A 21,200-nucleotide genomic window follows, 5' to 3' on the forward strand; every position below is an offset into this window, starting at 1 on the left:
CTAAAGATACTGACATGACTAGGTATTAATGAAGGTTGGTGGCTTCTGGGAAGGAAAGAAAGGAACAGAACCAGGAAAAAAACAAAGGATATTTCAATTATTAAAATTATTATAACTTTAACTTTAAAAATTTTCTAAAGCAAATATAAAAAAAGTTTACATTTCTTCATTTTGGGTGACTGGGAGTATGGGAATATCTTACTATTTTTGCACTTTTTTTGTATTTGGGGCATTATTTCCAAGAAAAACAAACCCAATCCAATAAAAATAGGAATATATACACATACAATTGCAAAGAAAACAAATATACAGAATTAAAAGTCCTACTTCACTCCATTTTCCCCAATTAACTACAGCTGAAAGCTTGATGTACACCATTCCAATCAACTTTATATGCATCTACAAATATATAATTTCTATATATAAAGGGTCTCTTGAGAAAATATAGAACATAATTCTAGGACTTGTTCTGTTTACTTGACAATGTATCACGGACTTCTTGTCAGAACATATATATCCAGCTCATCTTCTAATTTCATTTCATTTATGAGAGAGAGAGCAAGCACACATGCACAAACAAGAGGGGAGGGGCAGAGGGAGAGAAAGAATCTTAAGCAGTCTCCATGCCCAGAGCAGAGGCTACAGCGGGGCTTGACCTCTCCACCCAGAGATCATGACTTGAGCTCCAATCAAGAGACGAAGCCACCAGGGGACCCTAGCTCATTCCTTGGAATAGCTACAGAGTATTCCTTTGTGTGGATACTCAATGTATCTAAAATAACAGTAGAAAATTAGAGAGTACTCTTACTTGACGATAAAACAAAATTCCTTAAAAGTCTTTAAATTTTAAAATTTTTCTCTCATTCAATAAATTTAGCAATGATATAAAGAAAATCTGAAAGTTGCCTCTATCTTTCCCCTTTGGAAGGACATAAGTAGAGAAACAACTTAGAAAAAATAAAAATTTTAAAAATGCTACTGAAATATCAGAAAGCACACTGTAGTCTTCCATTACTCCCATTTCAAATACAACTTTTAGAAGAAGAAAAAACTCCTTTAGATATCCAAATAATAAATCTCTCTTAAGCCCAAGAATTTAAAGATCACTAAATAATGAAAATGATGTAATGCCTTGTAACCAAGATGCTCTGGAAATTATTCTTGAATTCTCACACCACTATCATTAATGGATACCAGCTGTGGGCTCATAGCATCCTGGGCACATTACACAATAAACACATAGACAGGATGTCACTGCACATATGCCATGTTCACAGCTTGGTTCTAATTAACATCATAATGAATACATATTTATTGAAAAAAAAATGGCTCTAATTAACATCATAATGAATACATATTTATTGAAAAAAAAAATGGCATGGTTAGGAGCACAGACCCTGGAGTCATACCGCCTGGGTTCCAGTCTTGGCTCAGCCACTTATGTAACGTAATGACCTTGAGCAAATATTGAAGTCTCATTTTCTCCTTTGAAAAGAGAAGGAAATACCTCACAAACTTGCTATGAGAATTAAAAGAAATAATGAATATGTAGTATTTAGGAAGGTATCTTGTCCTTAGTAAACACTCAACTGATATTAGGGATTAGCATTATTAGTATTATTGAATAATTAGAGTCCTTAAGGAGTTCTAATAGGACAAAAATATGGAATGGTTTTTCCCATTTTCAATAGCTTATAGTTCAGAAATCAATTTGAATATCCCAAAATGAAAATATAAAATAATAAAGAGCATCCTATTGATACCTAAAAATTAAAATCACTTCTCAGTCACCCTACCCCGACAGGTAAATATTTAATCAATTTACCTTATTTGAATACCTAATAGAGTTAATAACACAATGCATATAAGGAAGTGTGAATACAATCTAATACATAGGTTAACCTAAAGTTTTTTAAAATAAAAATTGGATATTGGGTTTATCTTTGATTCCATATTGAGTTTGGTCATGATGCTAATTTTATGACCCATCAATCCATTAAGAGTGACTTCAAGAGGCAGTCAGGAGACCATCACTGCCCATCAACTAGTAGCATATCAATTGACCCATGTTTTGTAGAAAATATTTTTAAACTTTAATGGTTAACTTGTAAGTAAGACTTTACAGTTCAGAAGTTCCTGCAACTTGCTACTTCCCTTTCTCCATAGTCTAGAAATGAACATGACATCCTTCATAACAATTTTAGGGCCTTCATTCAGAACAGATGATATAATTTGTCATATAAGGTGACTCTACATAATTTTACTCAACCAGTTCCACTTTATTTTCAGAGCTCTAAGGGTAAAAAAAGAAAAAAATAAAGAAAGAATACATCTGCTATGCACGGATTAGCTTTAAAAGCCAAAAGTGACATTCAGAAAAAATGAGGTTTTGAGCTTGTGACCTGATTCACTGTAAAGCTGAAATATAAATTACTTACTCAATATCAGAAATCTGTATACCTTGTGTTTTCTGCTTTCTCTTTTCCAGATTTTTCTCCAAGGATGTGGGTGCTCAGGTTCTTGTTTTCAAATAAAATAAAGTGAGGGATACTTACTCATTACCTACTATATTTAAAGCCCTGTCTGGTTGCTCAAGAGGGCCCAGAAGTGGACAAGCTACCTGTCTTTGCCTTTGGAGAGCTTTCAAACTATTTTAAAAACCTACGATATAAGGCAGCATGATCAGGTCCACACAAAAGTTTGTTATGTGACAGGGATTTAAAGATTGGAGAGTGTCCCAGACTTCAAGACATTTAAACAAAGACAGAACTTCCATAAAAAGAGACAAAGGAAGATAGGCATTCTGGGGAGTGGGCATTGGGCAGGACTGAAGAGAGGGTGTTTAGGGAAGAGTGGGTTGTCCAGATGTGTCAGAGTTGAGGAAACGTATTACAAATAACTTTAAATATTGAGTTATCTATAAGACTCCCTAGCCCATTATTAAAAGAGACGTTGGAAATTTCTGGGCAGGAGAATTAGGTGGTAAGAACTTCACTTCGGGAAGATTTATCTCATGGAAAGTGTGTAAGATGAGAAAGTGGGAGACCAGACTTAGAGATCACTGAGAAAATAATTGCAATATTTTGGATGAGGCGAAACAGCTCTCTCAAGATTAAAAGTAAGGGGAAAAGCCAAAGAGGTTGGTAGGTTAAAGGAAAAACAAAATTGAAGAAAACGTCTGCCCCCAATATTTTTCTTTAAAGGGGAAACAGAGACCTAAGATTATATGAGAACAGAAAAAGAATAGCAGGGGAGAGATTACTGAAGCTGTTGAGGGAGAGGGAGGCCAAGTACCGAAACAAAGTCCTAGAGGACAGGATGGAAAGACCCAGGTGGAGGTATTCATCTTAAAAAAGAAAAGCAAAACATCTGTATTTTGAAGTGGGGGTTTGACAAGAGGAGGAAGAATGAAAATACATTGAAACTTAAATAGTTGAGAAATTTATGGCGAATAATCTCAGCCTTCTCCGAAAGTAGGAGGAAGTTCATCTGCATAAAAGAACTAGGAATAGAGTGGGCACTTGCTGGGAGTGTAGAGCTCTTTGAAAATAAAGAGTAAAAAAAAACATTGACTTTAAAATTGCTAAGATACCTAAAGGAAAGCAACTACAGGAAAAATAGTTAAAGTGGTCTTATTCAAAATTAATATTTGTGCTTCAAAGGACACCATTAAGAAAGTAACAATACAATCCAGAGAATGAGAGAAAATATTTGCAAGTCATCTGATAAGGGTCTAACATCTAGTATATATAAATGAAAAGACAAATAACCCGATTTAAAAATGGGCAAAGGATTTGAATTAGATATTTCTCCACAAAAAATACAAATAGCCAGTACACACATGTAAAAATGCTCAACATCATTAGTCATTAGGGAAATTCAAATCAAAACCACAATTCAGTACTACCTGATATCCATTAGAATGGTCATAATCAAGAACAAGTGATCAGTTTGCAGAAAAGGCGCTACTAGGTATTTACCCTAAAGATACAAATTTAGTGATCTGAAGGGGCATGTGTACAAGGGCAAATGTTTACAGCACCAATGTCCACAACAGCCAAACTATGGAAAAAACCTAGATGTCCATCAACAGATGAATGGATAAAGAAGATGTGGTATATGTGTGTGTGTGTCACACATACATACATACATACATACATACAATGGAATACTATGCAGCCATCAAAAGAAATGAAATCTTGCCATTTGGAATGATGTGGATGGAACTAGAACTATTATGCTGAGTGAAATAAGTCAATCAGAGAAAGACAATTATCATATGATCTCTCTGATATGAGGAATTTGAGAGGCAGATGGGAAGTCATGGAGGGTAGGGATGGAAAAAATGAAACAGGATGGGACCGGGGAGGGAGACAAATCATAAGAGACTCAATCTGACAAAACAAACTGAGGGTTGCTGGGAGGTGGGGGGTAGGGATAGGTGGCTGGGTATGGACATTGGGGAGGGTATGTGATACGGTGAGTGTTGTGAAATGTGTAAGCCTGATGATTCACAGACTTGCACCCTTGGGGCAAGTAATACATTATATGTTAATTAAAAAAGAACAAGTGATCATAATTAAAAAATAACAAATGTTGGTAAGGGTGTGAAGAAATTAAAACTCTCGTAGACTGCTGATGGAAATGAAAAATGGTGCTGCCATTTTACTAAACAATTTGACAGTTCCTCAAAGAACTAAACTTAGTTACCGTAAGGCCCAGTAATTTTATTTCTAGGCCTATCTCAGTAAAATATCCACATGAAAACTTGTACATAATGTTCACAGCAGCATTACTCATTATAGCCCAAAAAAGTAGAAACAACTTAAATAGCCATCAACTGATGAATGTATCAACAAAATGTGGGATATCCACACAATGGAATATTACTCTGCCATAAAAATGAATGAAGTACTGATATATGTTACAACACAGATGAATCTTACAAACATTATGCTAATTAAAAGTCACCAGACACAAAAAGCTACATATTGCATGATTCCATTTATATGAAATGTCTAGAACAGGCAAATCCACAGAGACGAAAAGTAGATTGGTGGTTTCCAGGGACTGGGGGAATGGGACAATGGGGAGATCTAGAGAATGCTAAATGGTATGAGATTTCTTTCTTGCAGTGATGAAAATTTTATGGAATTACAACTTTGTGTACAGCTTTGTGACTATTCTAAAAATCACTGAACTGTACACTTTAAATAAGAGAAATTTATGGTATATATGAAATACATATATATATCAAGATTGCTAGGCAGTGGTGAGTTCAGATGATCTGCATTTTGTTCTCCATCTATTGAGGATGGACTCATGGCTTCCTCAGGCTGTAAGAAGTCATACAAGTCAGACTGTGGAAGTCACCCTGGGCAGGGTATTGGCAAGAAAGGAAAGACAGAGAATGAAAGGAATGAATAGCACATTGTTGAAATAGATATCCATAAAAGCCCGAGCTCTTTCAAAACCTAACAGTAAAATACAAACAATTCAATCAGAAAATGGCAAAAAAAAATAAATATATATATATGAAGAGACATTTCATGAAAGAGGTTATGCACATGGTAAATAAGCACATAAAATGATATTCAACACCACAAGCCAGTAGGGAAATGTAAATTAAAACCACAATGAGGTATCACTGCACATCTCTCAGAATGACTAACATAAAAGGTAACGACAACACTAAATGCTGGTGAGGATGCAAAGAAACTGGATTATTTATACATTGTTGGTCAGAATGTGAAACGGTGTAGATACCCTGGAAAACAGTTTGGCAATTTCTTATAAAACTACACACAAACTTTCCATACAACCTAGCAATTGTACTTCTGGGCATTTATCCCAGAAAAGCGAAAACCTATGTTCACACAAAAAACCTTTACACAAATGTTCCTAACAGCTTTATTCATAGTAACGGAAAATTGGAAACAGCCCAGACATCCTTTAACAGGTAGTGGTTAAGCAAATTGTGTTATGTCATGGAATATTACTGGGCAATAAAAAGAAAATTATTGTTACATACAACAACTGGATGGACGTCCAAGGAATGATATTGAGTGAAAAACACCAATTCCAAAGGGTTACATATGGTATTATTCCATTTGTGTGAGATTCTTAAAAATGACAAAAATAATAAAAGTGGAGAACGGATCTATGGTTGCCAGGGGCTAGAGATGGGAGAAAAGGAGAGAAGGTGGTTATAAAAAAGCAGTAAGAGGAATCCTTGTGGTGATGGAAACATTCTGTAACTTGAGTGTCAATATCCTGGTTGTGAGATTGCACTAAAATTTTGCAAGACGTTGTTATTGAGAGAAACTGGGTAAAGGATTCACTGAATCTCCGTATTATTTTTTACAATTTCATGTGAATCTACAATTATCTTAAAGTTTAATTAAAAAATAGTTCAGGTTGGGCTGGAGGCAAGCCAACCCAAAATCTGATGTGTCTTTCTCATATCTATAATATACCTAAAGGGAATTAAATATATTTAATATACATATTATATATTATATATATAAATCATATAATATATTATATATATATGTAAAGTGAGTAGATGCTGAAACACAAGGTCTCTTCATGATAAATGGCAGTTTACTCTACCATCTACCATCACAAAATGGCTCAGCAACTGCAAATGGCTGGCTATGTCCAGAGGATTTGTTATCAAGGACTCTAAATTCATAAAGTCCTTAAAGGGTACATTCATGATACCTAACCGCCCCCCCTGCAAAAAAAATAGACCCTCCCATCCACATGCAAACTGGGCCCTCTCAGTGAGAGACTTCTTCTGTTTAAGAATGCTATAAGTCGTAAAAGAATGGATCTAAATGGATCTAATCTTTACATGAGTCAGAGAACTACATTTCAGGGTCAGCTTTAGCACAGAAGTTAGCAAAACTGGCTCTGGAGCCAGATTGCCTGGATTTAAATGCTGCCTCATCAATTACGGACCACATGACCTTAGGAAAAACAAGTGGTTCTCTGGGTTGGCCTCAGCTTCCTCCTGTATTATAAGAATCAAAGAGATAATACATATACATTACATCACCATAGTGCTCTACAAGTACTCGATAAATGACAGCTCTTACTAGCAATTAAAAGGGCTACCATGATTAACTAATGTGGTCCAACCCTTCCTGCACAGAAGGAACCACTTAACATTCCCAGCACCTTACCCAAACTTACTTAAACGTATCTGGTAATGGGGAGCTCCAAGTTTTTCAAGGGACGCGAGTCCAATTTTTAGGCAGCTGCAGTCACTTAGAAAGTTGTCCCTTCTATTTTTAATCCAAATCTTTCCTTTAACTTCCAAGCATTAGTCTTGGTTCTGCCTTTTCAAGCTCTGAAAAATGTCTGGGCCCTCTTCCACACAGCATGTCACATATTGGGCACCTGCTCTCTCGTCATGCGGCACTTCTGGAAACTAGTCTGCTCCTCTTGAGTCCTGTGACTCAGGACACCTCTCTCTGAGCCTGCTTCCTCACCTCAAAAGCTGGAGTTCCAGACTAAACCATCTTTAAGGTGTTTCCTCCCACGGGGGACATGGTATCTCTCCTCATCCCCTTGCTGCCTTCCTTTTGATGAACATCATTCTTAAAATGTAAGAATGGAACACAAAACTCAAGTTCTGGCAGTAACGGTCAAGCGTAATGTTAATACAAGCATTTGGAGCTAACATTTCATCATTATGTTTTATGGTGAGCTTATAACTAAGTAAAACTTTTGGATCTTTTTGCTGTAAAATGCTATGTTCTCCATCTTGTATGACCAGAGTTGATTTTTTGAATCAACGATCAGGATCTTCTATTTTTTTCTGTAATGTCAGTTTTTGAAACTCTATCCCATCATTTCAGGCGATGAAGCTTTGGTTGAATCTCTCTCTCTCTCTTTTTTTTTTTTTAAGATTTTATTTATTTATTTGACAGAAAGAGAAAACAAGCAGGGAGAGAAGCAGACAGCGGGAGAGGGAGAAGCAGACTCCCCACTGAGCAGAGAGCCTGATGTGGGCTTAAATCCTGGGACACTGGGCTCATGACCTGAGCCAAAGGCAGATGCCCAACCAACTGAGCCACTCAGGCACCCGCTTTGGTTGAATGTTAATTGTGTCATTCATTGTATTATTAGTGAAGATACACTGATCATATTCTTATCGGGAAAACATGAAAAATATCTTTTAATGTTCCCCCATATACAAAAGTGCTTCTATGCAAAAACTGCTTCCTTACTGCTAATGTTGAATTTTTTAAAAAGATATTTCTTTAGAGTCTGTTGTACAAACTGACTGAAAACATGTTTTGGTTCTCTCAACCTCATTAGTTCTCTTTTACTGATCCTAAAACCTAGCAGTTCTAAGTGTGACATAAAACAGTCAAAACAAAGAACACAGTATGCCTCTCCATGTGCTGGGATTGCCTGATGGAAGAGGAAGCAATCCACATTACCCTGCAAATGTTTGCACCTTCTCGCTACTTAGGACAAGTGACTAAATAACTCTGCCTTGGTAATTAAAGAAGGGATTTTGAAACATAGCTAGACTACCTTGTCCTCCTGAGGTGAAAAAGGTAAAGATTATTTTGGAAATTTGCTGTCATAGACAATTTAATGAATTTCAGAAAGCTTTAGAATTTGTCACTGTTTGCCTCCATTATTAAAGATGAGTGTTTTTGCTTTTGTGGGACTCCCAGATTAACATGTTACATTCCTTTACATCATACTAATGTCCATATGATTGTGTAATTATACACAGTTAGTGAAATGAACTAGGAAGTTCATTTCACTAATTGGATTATGATTATAAATGACAAGTACTGTCCCTTTCAAAGCTAAAATTGACAATTTTTGTTAACAAAGAAAAAGTCTGTGCTTTTTGTTACCTATAAATTATACCTCAAGAAAATTTTTTAAAAATGAAAAACACAGGAAAATAGGGTTCCTTTCTGGTAAATCGTGGTGTTTTTCTCGCTGTTGCTTGATTTCTTCTATACTCTCTAAATCCATGGGGACTTGTGATTAATATTACCTTTTTAACAGTCAAATTTTACTGACTGCCTATTACTGTGCTGACACATTCATAAGAACAAAAATGCAAAACATCATGGACATTGGAATCTTGACCCACTTCCAATCCTTGACCTTGTCTCACTGCTTAGTTTCACTCCTGATTTTCTCTGTATGCTTTACGGGGGTTGACCCCACTGTTCACAACAGTCTCTCCATAATGGCTGCTCTTGGCCTGATCTCAAATTGATGGCATGAACTCTTCAAGCCATTCCTTCTACACGGGCCCACATCCTTACCAGAAAAAAATGGGTATTCTATGATGCCAATTCATATGAAATTTTTTTAACCTGATAGAATTTTGTGGTCCATAATAATAAAACATTAGCAGGGACTGTGGGTTAGCATAGGGATATGCAATGATATAACACAGTATTTGTTAAAGTGGGATTCTTTCTGTAACCTAGTCTACTAATCAATTATCCAAACACTCTTCTTTCAAAAGAGACAAGAAAGGCACCTGGGTGGCTCAGCCGATTAAGCACTCAACTCTTGATTTTGGCTCAGGTCATGATCTCAAGGTTGTGTGATCCAGCCCTGCCTAGCATGGAGCCTGCCTAAAATCCTCTCTTTCCCTCTGCTAACCAAAACCCCTTTCCAAAAAAACCCACAAATAATAAAAATAAATTTTAAAAGGACAAGAATGTTGGGCCTTATTCTAGAATATCTTCTTCAAGCCTTGCCTATATACCCATCGTAACCAGACTGTCTCAACTGGAAAATGGGAACCAATTAGTCTGCTTCACAGATAAGTCCTTCCACCCTAATTTCTTATGCATTAGCAAGTTTATCTGTAAAGTTAGTCGGTGAGACTAGCTCACTGATTTTCAGTCTGCATGCTCAGACTCATAGGAATCCCCCCTCCAAAAGTAATATTAGGCCTGGACGGTACGTTTATTTCCAAAAAGCGTATTTGCTACATCATCTAAATAAAATGTCATATTTTTTTCTGAGCTAAAATCACAGTCCTAACCATCATTTTTCTCATGTTGGCCAGAAGTCCTGGTTGGTTTTGATCAATAAAATTGGAATCAAATGCATTATTACTTAATGTAGACGAGTAAATCTTTCAAAATTTGGAGACCAGGGGAAACAAAATTAATTAAAAAGATCTTTGGTAAAGATCACTGAATTATTCTTTCAGCCGATAATTACTGTGTACTTACCTATGCCAAGTTTTCCTCTAGGTCTGAGGGTTATAGGGATAACACCAAGAAGTTCATGGTTCAGCCCCATGAAGGGGATGATCTCTTAAGTGCCTTCCATCTGCAATATGGAAGGTCTACTTATGTGTTAAGGGGAAAGTTGGCAGCTGTTGGTATTGTTGTTTCAATTTACAATGTTTCCTTTAACAGTAGTTAGGCTATAAGAAGCTTTTAAAACTTCCTCACAAAGGGCACAATACTTGCTGCCTGCTTTTTATAATAACATAGCTGTTATGCAATCTCCAAATACTCCAGGTCTACATTTCAGAGGTCTAGAACTTCTACCATAAGCACCAAGGAAAGGAGAGTATTAGGATCCCTCTTGAGGCTACAGGTCATAGCAACTCAGGGTGGACAACTCAGGGTAGCTTCTCTCTGTCCAGGCCTTAGTACAAGTGAATCCTGATGGAAAAGCATGATTCATTAGTCCTGAGTAGTACAAAATAGAACATATTTGCTTCTTCCCTCTGCATAATAAATCTCTTAAAAACCACACAGACCTTGAAAGTTCACTAGACATTGCTGGTTTGATATAGAGCCATCATTCAACAGCCTGGAAAAATGTCATCTCTCTGGCTTGGAGAGCAACCATTTTCAAGTATTGAATGGGAAGTGAGGTCTTAACCAAGCAGACCTCAAACTGCAAATTCTAAAGTGCTGCCAGGAAAATAAATGAATTACTTCCAACAAGATGTTACTTAACATTTAAATAGTCATGTTCATCACAGATATTAAAGGATATAAGTTTCTTAAACCTTTATTTCCAAACAGAGCTCAAGTATTATAAAGGAACATGTATTTCCCCACTTAATTTTTAAAAAGATTTATTTATTTGGGGTGGGGGGGAGCAGAGGGAGAGAAGCCTCAAGTAGACTCCCTACTGAGAGCAGAGCCTGATACAAGGCTTGATCTCGTGACCCAGAGATCATGATGTGAGTTCAAGAGTCAGACATTCACCAAGTGAGCAACCCAGGTACCCCTTACCCTCCTAATTTAAGTGAGCTCTGACCCAACCTGCTTTTTGACACTTGTAATAAAAAACAGTCAATGGAAAATACTTAGATGATAGTAACATAGAACACTCCCCTATTTAGAAAGTACTTTCGTTTTATATAGGTTCCAAACATATCAAAGAAAACAAGTATGCACGTGTCCATGTAAGCATTCAAAGTTGCTTCTCCTGCATATCTTCTTTTAGACCCATTTCTTCTACGGAAATGCCATATGGAAAGGAGTAAGCTGACTCGAAAACCAACTATCTAAATTCAGTTATTCCCTCCCCTGTTATGAGAACAGGAATTTGTGAGAACACAAGTCCTAACAGGCAGAAGGAAATAATCTGGAAGATGAAAACCTCTATGAACAAGTACAAAGGTTTCCCGGTCTCTGGGTATAAAACAAACTTCCAGTCATCTCTCAGTCCGAGATGCCCAGAAACAGGTATCTGAGAGGAGCCCATGCTTGTCACCAAAGATCTCAATTCTAGCCATCACATACACTCTTCGAAATACCCAATTCATCCACATGGCAGGCACAGATTTGCTCTTGGATACAGACTACCGTAGGGAAAAGTCGTGATGTCTGAAATCACAACACTCTTGTCCTGATTCTTTCTCCAGAAAACATTTCTTTTGCTCACTGTCCTGGAACATTCTTCCTGGGGAGATAGTTTTATAAGCCAAAGATGGCATGTTATAGTATATCCATGTCAATGGATAACTGAACACAGTTTAGGAGTGAACTGTCATTAGCTATCGCGGCTTACCATTCAAATAAATCAAAGAAGCTAACCCTTTACTTTTAACACACATGCATGATTATTTTCCTTTTCTTCCTAGGAACAATGATGTACTATTCTGGGATGGAAGATATTACTAGAGTGGAAGAGCTTTTGTTTGAGAAAAATCATTACAAAGAAATGGGAATTTCTGGGGCGCCTGGGTGGCTCAGTGGGTTAAGCCGCTGCCTTCAGCTCAGGTCATGATCTCAGGGTCATGGGATCGAGTCCCGCATCGGGCTCTCTGCTCAGCAGGGAGCCTGCTTCCTCCTCTCTCTCTGCCTGCCTCTCTGCCTACTTGTGATCTCTCTCTGTCAAAAAAAAAAAAAAAAAATCTAAAAAAAAAAAAAAAGAAATGGGAATTTCTTCAAGCATTCTTAAATAAAGGAGGAAAACATTCAACTGCATTAAGTAAAAAATATTAATCAGAACTATACAAGCCTGCAAAAAGAAATGACAAAAGACCATTTCTGATATATTAAATTGGCAAAGTTTAGAAAGACAATTCTGTTCTTGGCACACTATTGCATTGAGCATTTTGGCTGTTCAGTGCCCCAAATTTTACAATGCTTCTAACTCCTGACTCGGTAATTCTAATTGGGGGGCATTTATTTTAAAGAAATAATCAGATGCATACATAAAGATTTATATATATAAATATTCATCTCAAAGTTTTTTAAATAGGAAAATTTATTTTCTATAGAAATAATAGTCCAAGGGCACCTGGGTGGCATAGTCAATTGAGCATTCAGCTCTCAGATTCAGCTCAGGTTGTGATCTCAGGGTCATGGGATCAAGTCCTGCATTGGGCTCTGTGCGCAGCAGAGTCTGCTTGAAATTCTCTCTCCCTCTCTCTCTGTCCCTCCCGCTCATGTTCTCTCTCTCTCTCTCTCTCTCTCTCAAATAAATAATTTTTTTTAAGTTTTATGAAGATTATATTTAATGTTAATGGGAAAAGTGTATATGGTAACCATTAGTACAAGTTGCTTCTTTCTCCTCTGCATGGTAAACATTCACAAAAGAGTCCAGCTATGCCCATTCATAAGAGAATAAGCATGCATGAAGGCATGGATTAATCACTATGTTACATTGTGCTATCACAGTCTGTTATTTAATCTTATTTTTTTTTAATTTTTTATTTTATATAAACATATATTTTTATCTCCAGGGGTACAGGTCCGTGAATCGCCAGGTCCACACACCCCACAGCACTCACCAAAGCACACACCCCCCGCCAATGTCTATAACCCCACCCCCCCTCTCCCTACCCCCCTCCCCCCAGCAACCCTCAGTTTGTTTTGTGAGATTAAGAGTCACTTATGGTTTGTCTCCCTCCCAATCCCATCTTGTTTCATTTATTCTTCTCCTACCCACTTAAGCCCCCATGTTGCATCACCACTTCCACATATCAGGGAGATCATATGATAGTTGTCTTTCTCCGCTTGACTTATTTCACTAAGCATGATATGCTCTAGTTTCATCCATGTTGTCGCAAATGGCAAGATTTCATTTCTTTTGATGGCTGCATAGTATTCCATTGTGTATATATACCACATCTTCTTTATCCATTCCTCTGTTGATGGGCATCTAGGTTCTTTCCATAGTTTGGCTATTGTGGACATTGCTGCTATAAACATTCGGGGGCACGTGCCCCTTCGGATCACTACGTTTGTATCTTTAGGGTAAATACCCAGTAGTGCAATTGCTGGGTCATAGGGCAGTTCTATTTTCAACATTTAGAGGAACCTCCATGCTGTTTTCCAGAGTGGTTGCACCAGCTTGCATTCCCACCAACAGTGTAGGAGGGTTCCCCTTTCTCCGCATCCTCGCCAGCATCTGTCATTTCCTGATTTGTTAATTTTAGCCATTCTGACTGGTGTGAGGTGATATCTCATTGTGGTTTTGATTTGTATTTCCCTGATGCCGAGTGATATGGAGCAGTTTTTCATGTGTCTGTTGGCCATCTGGATGTCTTCTTTGCAGAAATGTCTGTTCATGTCCTCTGCCCATTTCTTGATTGGATTATTTGTTCTTTGGGTGTTGAGTTTGCTAAGTTCTTTATAGATTTTGGACACTAGTCCTTTATCTGATATGTCGTTTGCAAATATCTTCTCCCATTTTGTCAGTTGTCTTTTGATTTTGTTAACTGTTTCCTTTGCTGTGCAAAGCTTTTGATCTTGATGAAATCCCAATAGTTCATTTTTGCCCTTGCTTCCCTTGTCTTTGGCAATGTTCCTAAGAAGATGTTGCTGCGGTTGAGGTCGAAGAGGTTGCTGCCTGTGTTCTCCTCAAGGATTTTGATGGATTCCTTTCTCACATTGAGGTCTTTCATCCATTTTGAGTCAAATAAATAATTTTTTAAAAGAAGTAGTAGTCCAACAATAGGGATCTGGTGAAATAAATTGTAGTATGTCCAGGAGATAACACTATGCAGCTATTTTCTGAAAAGGACATATTCTGTCATATTCCATATCATTCAAGAAATCTGTTACTATCTGCCAGAATTGTATTTGTGTACACATATACACACATGCAGACACACATAAATACATGGACACATAAGGAAAAGACTACAAAATAATACACTAATAATGTTATTAATTACTATCTCCGGCACAATGTGATATGGGCAATTAAGAGTTTCTTCTTGGGGCGCCTAAATGGCTCACTCGGTTAAGCATCTGCTCAAGTCATGATCTCAGGGTCCTGGGATTGAGCCTTGCATCAGGCTCCCTGCTCAGTGGGGAGTCTGCATCTCCTCTCCTTGGCCCCTGCTAGTGTTCTTTCTTGCTATCTCTCTCTCTCAAATAAATAAATAAAAATTTTTAAAAAGAGTTTATAATATTTCCAAAATTTTTGAAAATTTGCAAAAGCATACTGCTTTTATATGAAGAAAAAATAATTTATAATAGTAACAGTTCCTATACTTGAGTACTCACTTTGTGCCAGGTTGGACAAAAAAGCCATTTTCAGTAATTATCTCATTTAATCCTCACTATAATCTTATGAGGCTGAGTACTACAATTCTCCCCATTTTGAAAACTACAGTAATGGCAGAGTTGGGACGTGAACATAGGTCTAACTTCAAAGCTTGTGTCCTTGAACATTTTTAACCATTCAGAGACATTTCTGAGTTAATTTTCTTAGAACCAAGTTTTCCAGGAAACACTAACACATGAAGTTTCAGCTGGAAAGAGAAAAGAAGAAAATAAGAGTTTGGAATTGTTCCTTTCTAAAAGGACAAGGAAGGGTACCTGAAAGGCTCAGATGGTTAAGCATCTGCCTTCATCTCAGGTCATGATCCCAGGGTCCTGGGATGGAGCCCTACATCGGGCTCTCTGCTCAGCAGGGAGTCTGCTTCTCTCTCTCCTTCTGTCTCTCCCCCAGCTTGTGCTCTCTCTCAAATAAATAAATAAATAAATAAATAAATAAATCTTTTTTAAAAAACAAAACAAGAAAAAACAGAAACAAAACAAGGAATCCTTTATGACTCTATATATAACCTGAATTTTGGTAGGCTACTATTACAAAAGCACATGATAAGACTGATGCCTGTCTAATTCATCAAACAAACTGGAGGAGTGATCCAAGAATCTCTATAGCAATCTCTACACACTTAGATCTCTTATACTGTCACATGTTTTAGATGCTAAATAAATGGTACCTGGTGGCAATGATAATAAAGCAAACTTCAGTGACTAAAAACTTCAGTTTTTGCTAAAATTGGACATTTTCTATGATCCAGGGGATTTAACCAAGCTTCAAGCAATGACAGCCTAGTCAGTAAACTCTTAGCAAGTCTCTCAGGTCTCTGATTTTGGAAAAATTGGATGAGCAATTCTTGGACACTTATACATGCATTAGGAACTGTCACATATATTTTGAAGCAGGCATTCACATCTTTAAAAAAAATCCACACACGATCCTTCATTGAATGTTTAAGAATAACCTTCTTAAGTACATTCCTGTGAAGCATTTTAACATGGATCCTTTTAAAAAAAAAAAGTCAAGTATTACAAATTTCTTACACTGAGCTCATAGTTTTATAGCATAACAAAATGAGTCATTTCTCATTTCTCATTTCTGCTTTTTTCTACTGCTATTGTAGCCAAACTAGATCAACTATGCAGTGAGCCTGTCAACTATTTTTCAATAACTCATCATTATAACAAAAAATTGAAATGGCCAAATTAGACTTTGGAGTTAACAGCCTGTCTTAAATACATCAGTTAGAGAGTATTAAATATCCACATAATTTGGAACCTCCTGAAATCTAACCAGGCAAAATTGATGTGGTTGTTGCCTTTTAGGTGTAAATGACATTCTGTAGTAGATTGGTGACAAACTTCAAGAGAAAGATGGCAAGATCTTGACTTTCACATCAAACCTTATGAAGATTTAAGTTGTCTAATTCTGAGTATAAAATATGTGGGTGGTCAGACTTGATCCAAAGGAAAACACCATGACCTGAATGTAAAGGAGACACTCAGACCCAGCAGGAGGGACAGCGATGCTCCTGCTGGACTCTAATAGGCTACCATTTATCCCCGATAGATCCAACTTGACTCTACCTGCTAGAGGGGCTGCAAATAACTTCTTATATATACTGTATTACAAAGTAAATAATCAGGTTAAGTAACTACTAGATTTAAAAAAACTGTGTCACATGCTGAGGTTCAAGGCCAAAAGAAATTTGATGATTCAAATAAATGAAAATATTGATGGGAAAATAGTAACTTCTCTTTTTTTTTTTTTTTTTTATCCAGAATGGTTAAACAGAGTCTAGAAAATTTAAAAATGTGACCATGATTAACAAATACAGTAAGTATTTTTCCTTTGAACAGAGAAGGGTGAAAAGTAAGTGACTAGATGTGCTAAAGTAACTAAGAAAAGTTCCTTCAAACACTTCTTATTATCGGATAGGGAAAAGTAGACGTGAAAATTTTTAAATTTCATTAGAAAACAATTATAAAACATCTGCTATGGAAAGCAAACCTGTGCTAGGCTTCATGAAGATTATGAAGATGTGAAAGATTTATCTAAAAGTTGCCATGATTTTGTATCCTTAAACAACAAAAGGTAGCCACTGAAGATTTAGGTTAATTTTTCATAGCTTACATATTATATGCATATGTTATAGACTATGGTAGAAAAATCCCCCAAGCTATCCACTGGCAAAGCAAAAAATAAGACTATTGAGAAAATGGGAGCAGAGGAGCAGGGGCAAAGGGGCAGGAACAGATCTAAATTGTTTTATTTTCTAAGCTTTTAAAGGACAATGGAATGAATGCCTTACTCATCTATTTGTCCCATGCAGCATTAGGACAACACCTCTAATAAGTGTTCAACAAATATTTATAAAAGTTGACCTGGGAAAGATGATGGCAGATTAGGAGGACCCTAGGTTCACCTCCTCCCATGAATATACCTAGGTAACTATCAAATCATCTAAAATACCCCAGAAATTGACCTGAAGACTGGGAGAACAAATTCCACAACTAAAGGTAGAGAAGAAGCCACACTAAAGAAGGGAGAAAGTATGGAGACACATTTTGGAAGAGAAACAGATCATAACTGCTGTGGTGGGGAGGGAGCTATCGTTTCAGAGAAGGGCAAGAGACAAACTAACACAAAGGGAAGAGCATAGGGAAAATGAATCCCCATAGCAGTTGGCTTGGAAAGTAAAAGGACCTAAATTTCATAAGTTCTTGCAACCAGTGGCTTAAGCCTGGATTTTTAAAGGTCAGTGGATATGACAGGTATAGAGCCAGGAGATCACAGCCCTGCTCTTGGAGAAAAGGAAGGGAAACAACCTGCAGACATACAGTGTGGAAACAGCATTCTGAAGAGTGCCTTCCGTGGGGAGGTTCCTCTCATCTCACAGCATGTTCCGAAGAGACAGAAGATATACCCAATCAAGGATTAGTATCCAAAATATATAAAGAACTCAACAACTCAACACCCCAAAACCAAATAATTCAATTAAAACATGGTCAGAAGACATGAACAGACATTTCTCCAAAGAAGACATAAAGATAGCTAACAGACACAAGGAAAGATGCTCAACTTTACTCATCATCAGGAAAATGCAGATGGAAACTACAAAGAGACATCATCTCACACTTGTCAGAATGCCTAAAATAAAAAACACAAAAAACAAGTGTTGGCAAGGATGTGGAGAAAAACAAATCCTCTCGCACTGTTGGTGGGAATGCAAACTGGTACAGCCACTCTGGAAAACAGTATGGAGTTTCCTCAACAAGTTAAACATAGACCTACCCTATGATCCAGCAATCACACTACTGGGTACTTAACCAAGGAATACAAAAATGCTAATTCAAAGGGATACATGCACCCCCTATGTTTACTACAGCATTATTTATAATAGCCAAATTATGGAAGCAGCCCAAGTATCCACGGATTGATGAATGGTTAAAGAAGATGAGGGGACGCCCAGGGTGCTCAGTCTGTTAGGCATCCAGCTCTTGATTTCACCTCTGGTCATGATCTCAGAGTCATAAGATCGAGCCCCATGTCAAGCTCCACACTGGGTATGAAGCCTGTTTAAGATTCTCTCTTTCCCTAACCCCTCTCCCTCTATCTTCTCTCTCTCTCTCTCTCTCAGGAAAAAAAAAAAAAAGATTAAAAAGACATGGTGTGTACACACACACACACACACAAACACAGAGAGAGAGAGAGAGAGAGATCTATAATGGAATATTATTCAGCCATGAAAAAGAATGAAATCTTGCCATTTACAACACCATGGTTGGAGCTAGAGAATATAATGCTAAGTGAAATAACCCAATGAGAGAAAGACAAATACCATATGAATTCACTCGTATGTGTAATTTAAGGAACAAAACAAATGAGCAAAGTGGGGGGAAAGGTGAAAAATAAAAAGACAAATTAAGGAAACCGACTCTTAACTATACAGAACAAACAGTGGTTACCAGAGGAGAGGAGGGTGGGGGGATGGGTGAAATAGGTGACGGGGATTAAGGAGTGCACTTGTGATGAGTACCAGGTCATGTATGGAATTGTTGAATCACTGTATTATATACCTGAAACTAATATAACACTGTATGCTAATTAACTGGAATTGAAATTTTAAGAATTTTTAAAAATAATTAAAATTAAAATTAATTTAAAATAATTAAAATAAAAAAGTAGGGATTTTAAAAATTGAACTGAATCTGAGCACTAAAGAGAGACCCTTTAGTCCTTCTCCACCTGGTGTACCTAGACTCAATATTTACAGATTTATTCCAAATCATGACTAATCATTTTGGCTCATTTGTAAATGAGAGGTCAGAGGTTTGCAGCTAGACCATAATGTCTATATTTCAGAATCCATTTTACTACATGAACACCATCCAATATAAAGTTCAAGCCAGAACTTGTCTCTCTCTCTCTTTTTTTTTTTTTTTTTTTTTTTGCTTCACTCAGCTCCAGACTCTCCTTGTATACCCACTCCCTCCTGAGAACCCTGGCAAAGAGTTTCACAGCCAAAAATAAGGCACAAGGTCAAGCAGTGCTCCCTATGCAGGGAGGATATTCCCTCCCTTCCTTTTGGAAACACTTCAAGTAACCCTGTTTTAGTTTGGCTGCTTTGCCTCATTTCAAAAATATTTCATTATACTCTATAGCCCTTCCCTGGATGCCCTAATTAATTAAGTTTATATAATTTCCTACTGATTAGTTTTGAACAGCTTGTTCTGGATTGTCTCTCCTTTCATTTTCAGCCTTTACTGACTGCTTAAAAGCCTCAACTACAAATTGAGGAAAGTATGTGTTGCCACGAAGATCACTGTCCTAACACCATGAAAAGCAAATGAGCACAATGATCGTTAAGAGATCTGAGATCATCTGTTCCAGGAAACAAAGAGCCTGGTAGGTGAAATCCAGCAATAAGCCAGTAGTCATAATTGCAAAGAAGTCACTAGTTATATGCTTTCACATACAAAAATATATAGTATGGTCTGTTCTTTACTAACACATTTCACATTTACTAAGATCCTTTGAGATTCTTTCTCTGGTCTTAAGAACTCAGAGGATTAATAAACAAATTACTAGTATATGTTCAAAAAGTATGCTCAAGCTGATTTATATCCCTCCTTGAATAGAATTCTTAACTGACATTTTGTCTTTGTTTTTGTGCCATAAATGCGGCCTATGGGGTATTGAAAACTCCATTAATTTTGGCCATCTTTGTGGCTGATGTGAATTGCCACACAACCAATGGAAGTTTCTAATAATGAATATGGTCAAAATTAATGGGTCAGCTGTGCCACAATCTGGTCCATCTGCTGCATGTACATAGCCTCAGAGGACAATGAGGAAGGAAAGTGAACCCAAAACGTCAACACCAATATCCTAAGGGCTTTCGTGATCCAAGAAATAGCAATAGGCTTTAAAATTACTCTGAAATCTGCTATTCTCATAAATTCTCTAATTTTCTTGGCACTTTGAGACAACATAGCAATAAATGGTCATTCGTAAGAGCAGAGTTTCATGCAATGTTTTTTCTTGCTCCTGTTAACCCTATAAAATAAAGTCCCCTTTATCCACTAGCCCACATCAGAACACAGAGAGGAAAAGTGAGTTTTAAGGTTGCAGCGAACTTTCAAACACACTCTTATCCACTAATCAAGAATAAATCTACCATGACTGAAAATAAACAAATGTATTTTTATTTTTTATTTATTTTCCCTATTATTATGTTCAGTTAGCCAACATACAGTACATCACAAATGTATTTTTATGAAGTACTCGCAGGTGACTTTCTGGTGATAAGATCTCCTCGACTCCATATACTGAATTATTCTAGATCAGCCAGGATTCTTTCTATTTAAAAATCAGTCTTCCTCTCTGGAGGGACTAGTGTTTTATCTCGATGAGTCTGTCCATAACTGACAGCCAAAAGGTGCTGACTTTTCTGAAACATGTTTTGTACAAATTTCATTCCAGTGTTCTTTTGTTTCTGTTGAAAACTACCTTGTTTCATGCACCAAGAAACACCCTGAGATGGGAGGGTTTTTAAATTTTATTTTTAAAAATCAGCATCCACAAGGAGTATGAAGATTTTTTTAAACCCAGACATATATAATCACTTTCTGAAAGCATAGCTGAAGGTCATATTATGCAGG

At 37.0% G+C, this 21,200-nt stretch overlaps 1 protein-coding gene across 4 annotated transcripts in view; it reads right to left on the reverse strand.

Annotated features, from left to right (window-relative positions):
- FRMD5 (FERM domain containing 5) overlaps positions 1–21,200 on the reverse strand; it is a 310,741-nt gene that overhangs the window by 171,869 nt on the left and 117,672 nt on the right. The window lies entirely within an intron of this gene.

This window comes from Mustela erminea, chromosome 5, assembly GCF_009829155.1.
Source record: "Mustela erminea isolate mMusErm1 chromosome 5, mMusErm1.Pri, whole genome shotgun sequence".
Classification (NCBI taxonomy): domain Eukaryota; kingdom Metazoa; phylum Chordata; class Mammalia; order Carnivora; family Mustelidae; genus Mustela; species Mustela erminea.